This window comes from Silurus meridionalis, chromosome 4 (assembly GCF_014805685.1).
Source record: "Silurus meridionalis isolate SWU-2019-XX chromosome 4, ASM1480568v1, whole genome shotgun sequence".
Classification (NCBI taxonomy): domain Eukaryota; kingdom Metazoa; phylum Chordata; class Actinopteri; order Siluriformes; family Siluridae; genus Silurus; species Silurus meridionalis.
The window spans coordinates 21575607-21593668 of NC_060887.1; the positions used below are offsets into that span (position 1 = coordinate 21575607).

General features: G+C 35.9%; 1 long non-coding RNA gene across 2 annotated transcripts; it reads right to left on the bottom strand.

Moving 5' to 3' along the window:
* Window positions 1-2617: 2617 nt before the first annotated feature.
* LOC124385017 lies at window positions 2618-16930 on the bottom strand. 2 transcript variants are annotated; one of them, XR_006925664.1, is made up of 6 exons: window positions 16875-16930; window positions 6806-9863; window positions 6301-6583; window positions 4638-6109; window positions 4039-4129; window positions 2618-3901 (listed from the first exon to the last, which is right to left on the bottom strand). It is a non-coding gene; the product is annotated as an uncharacterized LOC124385017 (long non-coding RNA). The 2 variants fall into 2 exon arrangements; XR_006925665.1 differs by having other exon boundaries at window positions 4039-6109.
* Between the last annotated feature and the right edge of the window lie 1132 nt (window positions 16931-18062).

Consider the following 18062-nt stretch of genomic DNA (forward strand, 5'->3'; position numbering starts at 1 on the left):
TATAATCATTTACATACTTTATAATGTCTTAATTAAAGATTTCCTCAATATGTGGATTTAGCATTTTTTAAAGTACACTTTTATACATAAATACCCTAAATTGGGGTTTTATAAAGTTCTAATTAGCAAAACATTTAACTAAAAAATTGTTTTTTGTTTTGTTTTTTTAATCTAATGATTAAATGATCAGTTTTGATCATTTAATCATATTTTCTAAACATTATTCACAACTACTTCTTGTAATTCTTACATTATTTCAGCATTAACTTAGGGACGGTTTATAGAATAATTTCATGGCAACTCTGCCAAAATAGGTGCCTGTAGTAAACTCTCTGCATTTGATTTATCATAACATTACATAAAAATCTGTTCAGACGGCAGCTTTTTGGTGTTAACCCAAGCTTCTGTTCAAAAACATCTACCGTATTTTCCGGATTATAAACTGCTACTTTTTTCTGAGACGTTGAACCCCGCACCTTAAACAACGAAGCGGCTGGTTTATGGATTTTTCTGGGTTTTTCCCGGTTTCACAAGCTTCAACCCAAAAAAACTGAGCCCCATAACATTGAAACTCTTCATATTAAATCAGGTGTGCTCCCACTGAATCGGGCCGCACCACATCATAAATATGGATGAGGTTCCTCTGACGTTTGACCTGCCACTCACTCGCACTGTCTACAGGAAAGGAGAATCATTCGTCACGCTGAAAACAACCGGGCATGAAAAAACACACTTCACCTGTGTTCTGAGCTGCACGGCATCGGGAGAAAAGCTTCCACCGGTGGCGATTTTTAAATGCACGACGATGCCAAAAGATAAACTCTTGAGAGAAATTGTTGTGAAAGGAAGAAGGAAGAGAGTGAACAATTATTTACTTTGTCGGCTACTGTTTATGTACAAGCCGTTGTAACGTGTTGGGTCAGGGTTAAGGGAAAGCTCGCTAACTCCATCTGCAACAGAAATCATTTAAGCACAGACAGGTTTCCAAAACTTGTGCTTTTTTATTTTTCTTGGCAACAGCGTTACGGGTTAGTCAAAGAAACTTAACGTAATTTCCAGACTATAAAGCGCACCCATATATAAGACACTGAATGTGACAAAGTTCCTGTCTATAAGCCACACTGAAACTAATTTGGGAATAGCATGCCACTGCATTCTTCCGCTATTACTGCGCGTGTGGGGACCGAGGATTATGTCCTTTTTATTTTCTGAGGCTCATTTCTAAGTTTCTTTGACTAACCCATAACGCTGTTGCCAAGAAAAATAAAAAAGCACGAGTTTTGGAAACCTGTCTGTGCTTATATGATTTCTGGTGCAACTGGAGTTTTAGTGACCTCTTTCTTCACCCAGACTCAACGCGCTACAACGGCTTGTATCTAAACAGTAGCCTACCAAGTAAGTCATTGTTCACTGTCTTCCTCCTTCCTTTCACAACTACAGTGGTACCTTGACCTACGAGTGCATTAATGTATGAGTTTTCTGAGGTACGAGCGGTCACACAAGCAAAAAATTGAGGTACGAACTCGAGACGCCGCTGCTAGATGGCGAAGCCAGAAAGCGAAGATTGTGACGAAAATTAAGATGAGCAAAGAAGAAAAAGTAAAAATTTTAAAGTTTAGTGATACCTAGTGTACAGTAGTGATAGTAAAAAAATGAGTTTTCCCTCCGTCTCCGCTTATCGCCTCTACCCCACCTCCACACACACACACACACACACACACACACACACACACACACACACACACCCACACCCACCCCACCGGCGTTTTCGTTAGCTCAAGTCGTTTTATCTCCAATACACTGAATAAGAGCTTATTATATCTTTACATACTCTTCCTATTATGTTTTTATACAAGATTTGTTATTTTGAAATGTATTTTCCAATTTAGTAACATGAAACGAAAAAAACGGGGTGTCATTTTGAGGGTTGGAACGGATTAATGCCATTTTGAAAAATATGAAAAACTGATTTGATGTGCGAGCAAATTTAGATACAAGCTCGTCCACAGAACGAATTAAACTCGTAGGTCAAGGTACCACTGTATTTCTCTGGGAAGTTTATCTTTTGTCATCGTCTGCACCACCGGTGGAAGTTTTTTCTCCTGATGCCGTGCAGCTCAGAACACAGGTGAGGTGCGTTTTTTCGTTTCATTGGTCATTACAAATCCATACAAAATCCATATATTAGTCGCTTCGTTGTTCAAGCCACGGGGTTCAAAACGTGGGAAAAAAGTAGCAGCTTATATTCCAAAAATACGGTGGGTGTATATATATATATATATATATATATATATATATATATATATATATATATATATATATATATATATGCATGCATATATATACACACACACACACACACACACACACACAGCAAATTCATTTTATTCTTATAATTCATATGTATGTTATTTTCAATATTTTTCATCATGCTATGGGGGGGGGAAGGGGTCACGCAACTTTGAAATCATTCAACCAATAATTATTTTAATGTCATATCTTATGTTGAAGCCATTTCTATGGAATGTAAAGAGTTCTAGTATAACGTAATTTGATTGGCTGTTAGATTTGGTATAAAAGAGATAGAACCCTGCAAAACAGTCAGAAGCCACTGAACTTTTGAGCAACGCAGTCTTTTGACCTACACAGAACTACACAGTTTATTTGTTTAGAAAGGTGAAGATCCTTAATTTTTGTTCAGTTTTTATTTGAAATTCATAATTAAACAGTAAAACAAACAACCTTGGATTCAAGAAAGACGAGCCGCGTGAGATGATCGCGAAAGAAAAGACGCTCGTGGTGACGGCGAGCTAACCGACATGGCGGCTCTGAGGGAAACCTGCTAGCGGCTGCTAACAAAGACAACAGACCAATACGGAAGAAAACTCCGTCGCAGCAAAGGTAAACATAAAGAAAGCCAGAAGTAGCCTACCTACAGATTGAGTCGTCAGCTGAGGGAAATTTCCCCTGGAACAGTTCGGATATTTTTCTTCATGACTCTATTATCCATCGTCTAAAAGTGACTGTAAGTGTTCACTGGTTATTTCCTCCTGTAAGTCATAGAGCTTGACATAATTAAATCCTGCACGTCAGTGACTATAAACGAGTGTTTATAAGAAGATTAGAAGCCGTGGAAAATATTAAGAATTGTGACGGTTTTTTGTGAAGATTTTAAAGTCACCTGACATGGCAGATGAACGCGCAGCTGCGTGTGTTGACCAAAAGAGGGTGCTAAAGCCCACAGAAAAGGCTGTAGAGGAGAAATTACACAGGCTGAAAGGAGAACGCAAGTGAAAGTTGGCACAAATCATCAAACAGAAGAATTTGAAGATGCTCATGAATCTATATATGATTTATCAGAACTACCTTCAGGACCCAGATTTGAACCCCTGATGTGTAAACAAGAAAAACACAATGTAGACGATTATGTGTTTCATGGAGCTGGTAAGACATCCCTTACATTCAATCCAAGGCCAGCCACTCAAGTTCGGCCTTCAGATAGAAGAAAGTCATCGTCAAGGTTTGATGCTGTCAGCAGCACGCCACATCATAATCATCATGACCACACTGATTTTTCTACAGATAGCCTGCACGAAGTGTTACAGCGTCAAAACGACGTCATGGAGATGCTTATTAATGACTACATATAATAATGCTGAACTTTATTCTGAAAAGTTAAATTTTTTAGGTTGTGAAAAACATCCACAATACTAGATTATTTTTGTCATTCAAAGTTTGCTGCCATCTTAACCAAAACATATAATGCTGCACTGCACTATAGTATATTTGAACAGTGTAGTCAGACCCCTAAAAACTGGAATACCTTAATCTTCATCGTCTCCTTCATCTATACTGAAAGACAACAGGGCAATTTCTGTTCCTCTTTTCTCTTTCTGCTTTTCTAATTTGCAAAAAAAAAAAAAAAAAATTAACAAGATTTTAGAAATCAACAAAGAATAATCTGAAAACTCATCAAAGTAAAAAAACAACCCTAGGGTGTCAGGAAAGATCATAAATAAATAGCAGTAAATGTCTTACAGCTCTAGTTCTTTGGACTGCTTCTTCTTGGCCAGCTGCTTTTCTCGCTCTTCTACAAGAGCTTCTTGCATTGCTTTCAAAGTCACCAAACCTTCAAAGAAGATTTAAAAAAATCTAAATCAAACACAAGAACACTCATGCACAAGACTCCAGCATGCCTTAAGTTTTCTGTTTGAATGTACCAATGATGTCTTTGCATTCTACATGCAACATGTCTCGCAATAGACTGCCTTAACAAAAACTATTCTTAGAATCCAAAAACCTTTAGCACCAAGTCATTGCAGAACCCAAACCGAAAGTATAAAAAAAATGTACAAAGAATGGCTGATCTCCCTTCTGAGCATACAAATCCATCTCCACCCATCACCTACTGTGGTGTGGACTGCTTTGGTCCCTTTGTCACTAAACAGGCTCGGAAGGATCATAAAAGGTACGGCCTTCTCTTCACATGTTTCAGCTCCAGAGCTATCCATATTGAAATGCTAGATGTCATGTCTACAGACTCTTTCATCAATGGTCTGCGCTGTTTCATTGCATTGCGATCTCAGTTGATCAACCTAAATGATCCTAACAGCCTTGTACCTCTTACCGCTAATCACCTGCTTACTATGAAGTCTGCTCCAGCATTACCACCCCCAGGCAGATTCATCAGGGAAGAATCTATGCAAGGAAAAGGTGGCGTCATGTTCAGTTCTTCGCAGAGCAGTTTTGGAGTCGCTGGCATAAGGAGTAGCCATCCAACATTGCCACTGGCACGCAGCAAAGAAAAACCTGCAAGTAGGAGATATCGTCATGGAAAAGGCTGATGATCTTCCCAGAAACGAGTGGAGGCTGGCCAGAGTAACAGAGACTACTACGGATAAAGACGGGCTTGTGAGAAGAGTCAAGGTGTGTCTTGGTGACCGGAATCTAAAAGGGGATGGTCGTCGCCTCAACAAGCTGTCTGTCGTTGAACGCCCAGTTCAGAAGCTGATCCTGTTTTTAGAGACTATTTCGCTGCTTTCGGGAGCAAGAAAATGTATCCTTTCATCACATTTAAATTCTAATATTCATTCAGTATAATATGGTTTTTGAGTTAAAGCTCATTTTCGTTTACAGTTTTTGCCTATTGCTTACACACTTTTTGCAGAATTTGGCTCATTATGTCAAAACTCTAAACACAAGCCATAGCACATGGAGATTAACAACTCACATCTATGCCAAAATGAAACACTGCATTCAAAACTTAACACTCCTTTCTAAAAATGAAATTCTTGTAACAAAACCATACACACAAGCACCATTTGAATTACTCTTTCATATCAGCAGCAACACACTGATGCGCTGAATATAAAACACTGCAGTCTTTGTGTTTTTATTTATATTGTAATTTTCTTAGACTCAGTCTTTTGTAAAACTCAAAAGTAGATTCATTTAAAGATTGATTTGTTTAAATGTATTCAGTAATCAAACAAGAGTTTTTACAAAAAAAAAAAATTCTTAAAAAAATAAAGAAAAATAGAATCACAAGTCATTACATTTAGCAATAAAACAAAAGTAAAAAACAAAACAAATACTGGATAAACTGCTAGTGGGGAAAAAACACTTGTTTTGTGTGTGTGTGTGCATGTGTATGTGTTTGGTGGGGGCCTGGGTGGGTCTTATGGATCCCGCCTTCAGTTCGGATCTGGCCACAAGACCTCGTCGACATCACAGGCGATGTCCTTGCGGGCTAGGCATCAGAAGAAATATCGTCTTGTGTGCCTAATCCACCCTTGGATGGATCCCACCTCAATGTCTCCACATGCCTCTTCCATTGCTTGCAGAAGAGGCATGCGGGTGTGTGGCTGCCGATCATAGACTTTCCACCGCCATGCTGAAAATAATTCCTCGATTGCATTTAGAAAGGGGCTGTAAGGGGGCAGGTATAAAAGTGTAAAATTGGTGATATTTCCCCCACGTTGCCCAGGGACATTTACAACAGCCAACTATGTTACGGCCTCGACGCCTGGTTTTGGCCAGATTAAAGCCTGCCTCATCCACATAGATGAACTCATGTGGCTGTTTGGCGGGCATCAAAATCCAAAACTGTCTGTAACAGAAAATATTGAATAGTGTTATTGAAAACACATACAGTAACTACAATGTCTACATTTTTACACAAGTAGGGGCTGGGTTGGGTTAGTATAGACAAAAACTACAAGATACAGACAGAGCAAGTGGCAGCATAAACCCTCATTTCCAGATCACAATATATAGTATGTAAAGTAAAGTGACCCATACCTGCACATAATCATGGCACAGATCCTTGACCCTGACACTGTTTCTCTCAAATTGCACCCTGTACAGCTGCTTCATTCTGAAGTTATGTTTCTGTAGGATGCGACTTAGTGTAGAAATGCTGACCGTGTTGATATTGTTGAATACCATTCTATCTGCAATTATGCGCTGTTGCAACTCACGAAGTCGGATTGCGTTATTTTCTTGCACTATTTGAATGATGGCAAGCTCTTGTTCTTGAGTAAAGAGACGTTCCCTTCCACCTCGAGGAGGTAGCCCAACCATTCTGTAAAAAATGCCACCACAGGATGTCATTGGTTAGGTTATTTTTCACATACCGTACTTTCAAACTGTACACAGTACTGTAACATCACAATGATACTCCTTTACATATACTTCACAGCACTACTCATTTTTGAATAGTACTTTACAGTAATACTGTAATATGATACAGAATCATGTGACACATACAGTAGGTACAGTCTGGAGCAGAAACTTGAAGATATACCTGTTCTCCAATCGGAATGTTCTTATTATCGATGCTACTGTGTAGCGACTGAGGTTAGGGTGGACTCTTTGCCCAGCCTCCCTCATGGATAAGCCATGATTTATGACATGGTCCACCAGAGTAGCCCTGATGTCATCCGATACACGTCTCCGCACTGGTCCTCGTCTTTGTCCTCTTCCACGTCCACCTCCTCTCTCTCTTTGTCCTCCTCTTACTCTCACTCGCATTGCCTCCATGCTTGCAAAGTTCTCAGAATGTCTTACCAGAATGTCTTACCTGTTATACATAACAAAAAAGTGAACTGAAAATGTCATATTGTAGGTTCTTCAAAGTAGGCATCAAGAGAATGCAACTTTGAAATAATTCAACCAATAATTATTTTAATGTCATATCTTTATATAAGCTTTTATATATATATAAAAAATATTTAACTCTGAAGTTTGCTTACCCCCAGTGCTTGGCTTTTTATCCATTTTGATCGATTTGTCCAGAGGCAAAAGGGCAAAAAGGGTATTGCTATTGCACTGGTATTAAGGGGTGTGTGTATATTTAGAAGATGGTTGTTTTGATTTAAAATCTGGAACTTTTTGAAAGAAAATCGGAAATGCCCATATGCAAGACAAATTATGTCACAGTGGAAAAATACTGCTGGTTACTCGAACAGCAATCGCTAGCTAATTATGTTTAATCCATGTTCCCATTGTTTTTGCATGATCATCCATTAACATTGCTACAATGCTACACAAATGTCCAGCCCTATGGCTGAAATGATTCATTGAGCAACTCGAGTAATTCGATTACAAAAATGAATTGAGGCAAAATAAACACACAAGATGCAGCAGAATAAAAAATGTAGGAACAAGAAGAAATCAATGAGGTACGAGGAGAAGGTTCAGGGCAAAGAAAACACCAGAAAGTTTACAGTTTGGGATCATTTTAATCTGAAACATAAAGAAAACTCTGTACAGTGCACTGGTCTGAAAGAGGCAGATGTAGAGGACAGGGGGGTATGGAGACGGATGATCCGCTGTGGCGACCCCTAATGGGAGAAGCCAAAAGAAGAAGAAGAATATTTATATCCAGTGCTTCCAAAAAACCCCTCTGCAGTGGCCGTGTAAAGCAGGTAGTGGAGCACGTTTTTGAAGATGGCAATAAATACACAGATTTAGTGCGTGTAAAATTTCAAGCAGCTTTTCCAGAGACAAGAAAACCACATATTGATATTTCAGATTTACTAAACAAATACACGAGTGAGAATAACTGAGTTTCATTAAACAAATACTTTCCCATAACCTACTCTGAGCGGCCACTGTTGAGGGACTTTTTGAATGGCGTGTCTGTATGTAATATGGCAATTAAATGCATTAAATTGGTTTAGTTTTCAAAGATATTTTTGTATGCAATTTTAGACATTTCTGATACTGGCATTGTATCAAAAGGATAAATTTTGAAATAGAAGTATCCATGCTATCTGTTTTTTTTTTTTTTTAAAAAACAAGTTTTTTAATAATATTAATATGCCATATAGTATATAAATATATAGGTTTTATCGGTAATATAGGTTTAAAATGGGATTCCAGTGCATGGCTGCGATCAGGACTGAAAGAAGAAGAAGCATAATCTGGAGTTCTTTCACTCCAGTTAACAACAATGAAGCTTCATGTGACATGTCAAAAAACGTGGCAATACCAAATATGACAAATGACAAAAATATAACACCCTATAGAGCATGACTGAGTACAGCTGAGGAGAGCAGAGGAAGTGCTATAACACAGACACGACCCCCATCTTCTGGCTTAATTCAGATTTCTTTATAGCAGAATTGTTTCAGAGAGCTTTACTTTATACCATACAGATTGTTTCAGATATGAAGATATTATTTCACGTGGACCAGAATATTACACTCAATATGAGTATATTTCAACTGGACATTGTTTTTAACAGTAAATTTTTTTATTAAAAAATTTTATACATATTCATAGTATTATCAGTATCTACATCAATGATACTTGTCTTGAAATTACTTGGTATCAGATCGAAAATAAAATGATTGGTATCACCCATCTCTAGAGTGTGTGTGTGTGTGTGTGTGTGTGTGTGTCTCCTATTTCCTCATCCCTAAGTTAGAAAGCTCTTCACATTGACCATTGAGAGTTTATTCATATTTGTGGCTGTGTTGTATTTTAGATTTAAGCATTAGTATGGGTGAGTGGTATGTTATAAGACATAATGGATAAGGACAGTCAACAAGACAAACAAACAGAAAACACAAACTGTCGTTTTTGGGCCCGTGAGCAAGACCAGTATGAGTCAGGATAAGGGGGTCTACCATAGATATCATCAGCCATTCATGTCACAGCCGCAAAATATAAAAATTCATGCAAATGAGATCAAGATCCTCTGTTTTTGTTCATAACCAACATTAAAATTGGGAAAAAGTGAGAGTAGTGACTAACTACAGCACGGGTATTTGTGCCAGATGGACTGGATTAATACTGGGTATTGAGTATGGACCACATTGACCACTGAATACAAACTGCAGATCTTCTGGAAATTTCTGCGATCTGTCAGGCGTTTTGCATATAAAAGTTAAAAATTAAACTGAACTGAACAGTTGCACAAAGTGAAAACTGACACTTTCTAAGAAGTACATTTAAATGATAAGGTAGGAAGCAAATGTTTAAATGACTGGGCACAAATAACAATGAGCAGCTTTTCTGAAAATAAATTTAAAATGTAATACATTATAAGTGTATAAATTAACAGTTGTGCAACAACACAAAGCAAATGTACTGGTTTTGTCTGTACATTGTTTCAGCCATTTTCTTTCGTTCTTTTTTTTATAGGGGAAAGGGATACAGAGTGGAAACAGCTGCATCTGTTTTGAGCTGAAAATGAGTAAATAAATGAGAGAAGTGTTTTAATGCATCTCACTTGCCTTTGCTATTTTTTGTTTCAACTGTTCCATCTGCTCCCGTGCGTGCCCCACAGTCATGCTGATCACAAACACCTGACTCTCATTCACTCACTCATCCCATCTCCTATTTAAGCCTCTCACCTCCACACACACACACACACACACACACACACACACACACACACACACACACACACACACACACACACACACACACACACACACACACACACACACACACACACACACACACACACACACACACACACACACACACACACACACACACACACACACACACACACACACACACACACACACACACACACACACACACACACACACACACACACACACACACACACACACACACACACACACACACACACACACACACACACACACACACACACACACACACACACACACACACACACACACACACACACACACACACACACACACACACACACACACACACACACACACACACACACACACACACACACACACACACACACACACACACACACACACACACACACACACACACACACACACACACACACACACACACACACACACACACACACACACACACACACACACACACACACACACACACACACACACACACACACACACACACACACACACACACACACACACACACACACACACACACACACACACACACACACACACACACACACACACACACACACACACACACACACACACACACACACACACACACACACACACACACACACACACACACACACACACACACACACACACACACACACACACACACACACACACACACACACACACACACACACACACACACACACACACACACACACACACACACACACACACACACACACACACACACACACACACACACACACACACACACACACACACACACACACACACACACACACACACACACACACACACACACACACACACACACACACACACACACACACACACACACACACACACACACACACACACACACACACACACACACACACACACACACACACACACACACACACACACACACACACACACACACACACACACACACACACACACACACACACACACACACACACACACACACACACACACACACACACACACACACACACACACACACACACACACACACACACACACACACACACACACACACACACACACACACACACACACACACACACACACACACACACACACACACACACACACACACACACACACACACACACACACACACACACACACACACACACACACACACACACACACACACACACACACACACACACACACACACACACACACACACACACACACACACACACACACACACACACACACACACACACACACACACACACACACACACACACACACACACACACACACACACACACACACACACACACACACACACACACACACACACACACACACACACACACACACACACACACACACACACACACACACACACACACACACACACACACACACACACACACACACACACACACACACACACACACACACACACCCACCGGCGTTTTCGTTAGCTCAAGTCGTTTTATCTCCAATACACTGAATAAGAGCTTATTATATATATATATATATATATATATATATATATATATATATATATATATATATATATATATATATATATATATATATATATATATATATATATATATATATATATATATATATATATATATATATATATATATATATATATATATATATATATATATATATATATATATATATATATATATATATATATATATATATATATATATATATATATATATATATATATATATATATATATATATATATATATATATATATATATATATATATATATATATATATATATATATATATATATATATATATATATATATATATATATATATATATATATATATATATATATATATATATATATATATATATATATATATATATATATATATATATATATATATATATATATATATATATATATATATATATATATATATATATATATATATATATATATATATATATATATATATATATATATATATATATATATATATATATATATATATATATATATATATATATATATATATATATATATATATATATATATATATATATATATATATATATATATATATATATATATATATATATATATATATATATATATATATATATATATATATATATATATATATATATATATATATATATATATATATATATATATATATATATATATATATATATATATATATATATATATATATATATATATATATATATATATATATATATATATATATATATATATATATATATATATATATATATATATATATATATATATATATATATATATATATATATATATATATATATATATATATATATATATATATATATATATATATATATATATATATATATATATATATATATATATATATATATATATATATATATATATATATATATATATATATATATATATATATATATATATATATATATATATATATATATATATATATATATATATATATATATATATATATATATATATATATATATATATATATATATATATATATATATATATATATATATATATATATATATATATATATATATATATATATATATATATATATATATATATATATATATATATATATATATATATATATATATATATATATATATATATATATATATATATATATATATATATATATATATATATATATATATATATATATATATATATATATATATATATATATATATATATATATATATATATATATATATATATATATATATATATATATATATATATATATATATATATATATATATATATATATATATATATATATATATATATATATATATATATATATATATATATATATATATATATATATATATATATATATATATATATATATATATATATATATATATATATATATATATATATATATATATATATATATATATATATATATATATATATATATATATATATATATATATATATATATATATATATATATATATATATATATATATATATATATATATATATATATATATATATATATATATATATATATATATATATATATATATATATATATATATATATATATATATATATATATATATACACACACACACACACACACACACACACACACACAGCAAATTCATTTTATTCTTATAATTCATATGTATGTTATTTTCAATATTTTTCATCATGCTATGGGGGGAAGGGTCACATAACTTTGAAATCATTCAACCAATAATTATTTTAATGTCATATCTTATGTTGAAGCCATTTCTATGGAATGTAAAGAGTTCTAGTATAACGTAATTTGATTGGCTGTTAGATTTGGTATAAAAGAGATAGAACCCTGCAAAACAGTCAGAAGCCACTGAACTTTTGAGCAACGCAGTCTTTTGACCTACACAGAACTACACAGTTTATTTGTTTAGAAAGGTGAAGATCCTTAATTTTTGTTCAGTTTTATTTGAAATTCATAATTAAACAGTAAAACAAACAACCTTGGATTCAAGAAAGACGAGCCGCGTGAGATGATCGCGAAAGAAAAGACGCTCGTGGTGACGGCGAGCTAACCGACATGGCGGCTCTGTAATGAGATTGAGATGAGATTGAGATGAGATTGAGATGAGATTGAGATGAGATTGAGATGAGATTGAGATGAGATTGAGATGAGATTGAGATGAGATTGAGATGAGATTGAGATGAGATTGAGATGAGATTGAGATGAGATTGAGATGAGATTGAGATGAGATTGAGATGAGATTGAGATGAGATTGAGATGAGATTGAGATGAGATTGAGATGAGATTGAGATGAGATTGAGATGAGATTGAGATGAGATTGAGATGAGATTGAGATGAGATTGAGATGAGATTGAGATGAGATTGAGATGAGATTGAGATGAGATTGAGATGAGATTGAGATGAGATTGAGATGAGATTGAGATGAGATTGAGATGAGATTGAGATGAGATTGAGATGAGATTGAGATGAGATTGAGATGAGATTGAGATGAGATTGAGATGAGATTGAGATGAGATTGAGATGAGATTGAGATGAGATTGAGATGAGATTGAGATGAGATTGAGATGAGATTGAGATGAGATTGAGATGAGATTGAGATGAGATTGAGATGAGATTGAGATGAGATTGAGATGAGATTGAGATGAGATTGAGATGAGATTGAGATGAGATTGAGATGAGATTGAGATGAGATTGAGATGAGATTGAGATGAGATTGAGATGAGATTGAGATGAGATTGAGATGAGATTGAGATGAGATTGAGATGAGATTGAGATGAGATTGAGATGAGATTGAGATGAGATTGAGATGAGATGAATACCGTGAACTTGTTGGAAGCTTGATCTATGCAATGACCTGTACCAGACCAGACATTAGCTGGATAGTCAGTAAACTATCACAAACCCTTGCAAAACCTAAAATACATGACTTGGTAGCTGCTAAACATGTCCTGAGATACCTAAAAGGTACAGCTGACTACGAGCTTTGTTTCAAGAAAACAGACAAGACTTTAAGTCTAATAGCATTCAGTGATTCTGACTGGGCATCTTCTGAAGATAGGCGTAGCACTTGAGGATACTGTTTCAGCCTGACAGAACAAGGCCCTGTTATTTCATGGAAGTCTAAGAAACAGCCGACGGTGGCACTGTCGACCTGCGAAGCTGAATACATTGGTCTAGCAAACACTACTCAGGAAAGCATGTACTTAACTCAACTGCTAAATGGCATGGACAGTAGTGTCTACACTTGCACCACGATGTATGGTGATAATCAGGGGGCCATTGCACTGAGTAGAAATCCAGTGAATAGATCTGATCTAAGCACATTGATGTGAGATATCATTTTATCCGTGATGCTGTCAGTGAAAGAAAAATACATATTTTGTACTGCCCAACAGAAGACATGGTGGCAGACGTTTTGACAAAATCTGTATCAAAAATTAAAATTCTAAAGGTCAAATGTTTTCTGTTTGGGAACTTAATAGTTGTGATGTCATTATACATGGCTTAAGATGATGAGAACAAGTGGGTGTGTTGACTTATGTTCTCACCAGTTATGTTATATTATGTTGCTTACTATTATTATTATTTTTCTTTTATGTTAGATTATGAGACTGACTGTTGTATATCCAAATATGTGCAAGAGTTCATTGTGCGCATGTGTTAATTAACGGACTTTTATTTAGATTAGAGTCAAGTGAACCTGGAACTGCTCCCTCGTGCACCGATGTTATGACAGTGCATTGAGATGTAAACTGTAAATAAAACAATACAAAGAATTTATATTTGTAGTAATCTTTAATGGATGACAACTACATATTGCACATAGACATGACGGAGAGAAATGAAAACTTAACATGCTGAACTTTATTCTGAAAAGTTAAATTTTTAGGTTGTGAAAAACATCCACAATACTAGATTATTTTTGTCATTCAAAGTTTGCTGCCATCTTAACCAAAACATATAATGCTGCACTGCACTATAGTATATTTGAACAGTGTAGTCAGACCCTAAAACTGGAATACCTTAATCTTCATCGTCTCCTTCATCTATACTGAAAGACAACAGGGCAATTTCTGTTCCTCTTTCTCTTTCTGCTTTTCTAATTTGCAAAAAAAAAAAATTAACAAGATTTTAGAAATCAACAAAGAATAATCTGAAAACTCATCAAATTAAAAAATAACCCTAGGGTGTCAGTAAAGATCATAAATAAATAGCAGTAAATGTCTTACAGCTGTAGTTCTTTGGACTGCTCCTTCTTGGCCAGTTGCTTTTCTCGCTCTTCTACAAGAGCTTCTTGCATTGCTTTCAAAGTCACCAAACCTTTAAAGAAGATAAAAAATCTAAACTAAACACAAGAACACTCATGCACAAGACTCCAGCATGCCTTAAGTTTTCTGTTTGAATGTACCAATGATGTCTTTGCATTCTACATGCAACATGTCTCGCAATAGACTGCCTTAACAAAACTATTCTTAGAATCCAAAACCTTTAGCACCAAGTCATTGCAGAACCCAAACCGAAAGTATAAAAAATGTACAAAGAATGGCTGATCTCCCTTCTGAGCATACAAATCCATCTCCACCCATCACCTACTGTGGTGTGGACTGCTTTGGTCCCTTTGTCACTAAACAGGCTCGGAAGGATCATAAAAGGTACGGCCTTCTCTTCACATGTTTCAGCTCCAGAGCTATCCATATTGAAATGCTAGATGTCATGTCTACAGACTCTTTCATCAATGGTCTGCGCTGTTTCATTGCATTGCGATCTCAGTTGATCAACCTAAATGATCCTAACAGCCTTGTACCTCTTACCGCTAATCACCTGCTTACTATGAAGTCTGCTCCAGCATTACCACCCCCAGGCAGATTCATCAGGGAAGAATCTATGCAAGGAAAAGGTGGCGTCATGTTCAGTTCTTCGCAGAGCAGTTTTGAGTCGCTGGCATAAGGAGTAGCCATCCAACATTGCCACTGGCACGCAGCAAAGAAAACCTGCAAGTAGGAGATATCGTCATGGAAAAGGCTGATGATCTTCCCAGAAACGAGTGGAGGCTGGCCAGAGTAACAGAGACTACTACGGATAAAGACGGGCTTGTGAGAAGAGTCAAGGTGTGTCTTGGTGACCGGAATCTAAAAGGGGATGGTCGTCGCCTCAACAAGCTGTCTGTCGTTGAACGCCCAGTTCAGAAGCTGATCCTGTTTTTAGAGACTATTTCGCTGCTTTCGGGAGCAAGAAAATGTATCCTTTCATCACATTTAAAAAAGAGTGGAAACAGCTGCATCTGTTTTGAGCTGAAAATGAGTAAATAAATGAGAGAAGTGTTTTAATGCATCTCACTTGCCTTTGCTATTTTTTGTTTCAACTGTTCCATCTGCTCCCGTGCGTGCCCCACAGTCATGCTGATCACAAACACCTGACTCTCATTCACTCACTCATCCCATCTCCTATTTAAGCCTCTCACCTCCACACACTCGCGGTCCGTTATTGTTTGTGCATGATCGTTTGTGTTGGTTCATGGCGGTCTGTGTAATCGCGTATACGTATTCCGCTACGTACCCTTCTTCTCGGACTCCGCATTCTTTCAACGGCACCCTGGATTACCCCGATCCTGCTGTTTTTCATGTTCACGCTGTTACCACGTTTATCCGTTGCTGCCCAGCGCTGCGCTTTCCATAGCACGGATCCGTGGATTCTCTACACTAACTGTCTCTGCTTTCACAGAACTTCGTGGACCGCACTCCCGGAGCGCACCACTGGATATTACTGCTTCTCTACAAGTATTGGTGGATTATCTCCTGAGTGTTCTCAATAAACTTTGTTTGCGTTTACTTCGGCTTCCGCCACCTTATCCGCATTACAGGTTATCTCGATCCGCATGACCAATCAAACAATTCGCAACAATGCTGTTGTGTAAAAAACCCTCCAAAAACACATGCATGCACATTCTCATTTAATAATGCACATCATGTACATAAAGAAATTTCAAGCACGTTAATATATTGCCGCCATATTGGTTCGTTTGTCTCGATCATCGGTTATCGCGACTCTTTTTGGCATCCCCTAGACCCTCAACATAACCGGGTTACACTGTGTATATACAGTGCCCTCCACAATTATTGGCACCCCTGTTTAAGATGTGGTCGTGGACTTCTAAAAATTCTCCTTTTTTTTAAAAACAACAGAACCCAAATGCAAAAAAAGAGAAAAATCCAACCTTTCATTTAAGTACATAACTTTGGTGGTAAAAAAAATCATACATTTAGAAAAAAAAAAAACTTGAAATCATGTGTCCCACAATTATTGGCACCCCTAACAATTCCTCTGAAAAATTTAATTTTTTTTTTTTTAAATATATTTTTCTGTAGTTGCTAAGGTTGGTCAGGGTATCTAGGGACTTAATTAGTAATTCATGATTTCCTGTTTCCCTGGGGTATAAATATGACGTGACACAGAGGCCTAATTCTCTTACCCATTTGTCAACATGGCAAAGACAAGAGAACACACCATTCAAGTAAGGCAGATGTGTGTCGACCTTCATAAGTCAGGCAATGGCTACAAGAAAATAGCCACTCGCCTTAACTTGCCGGTATCTACAGTCAGAGGAATCATTAAGAAGTTTAAAACAACTGGAACAGTGACAAACAAGGCT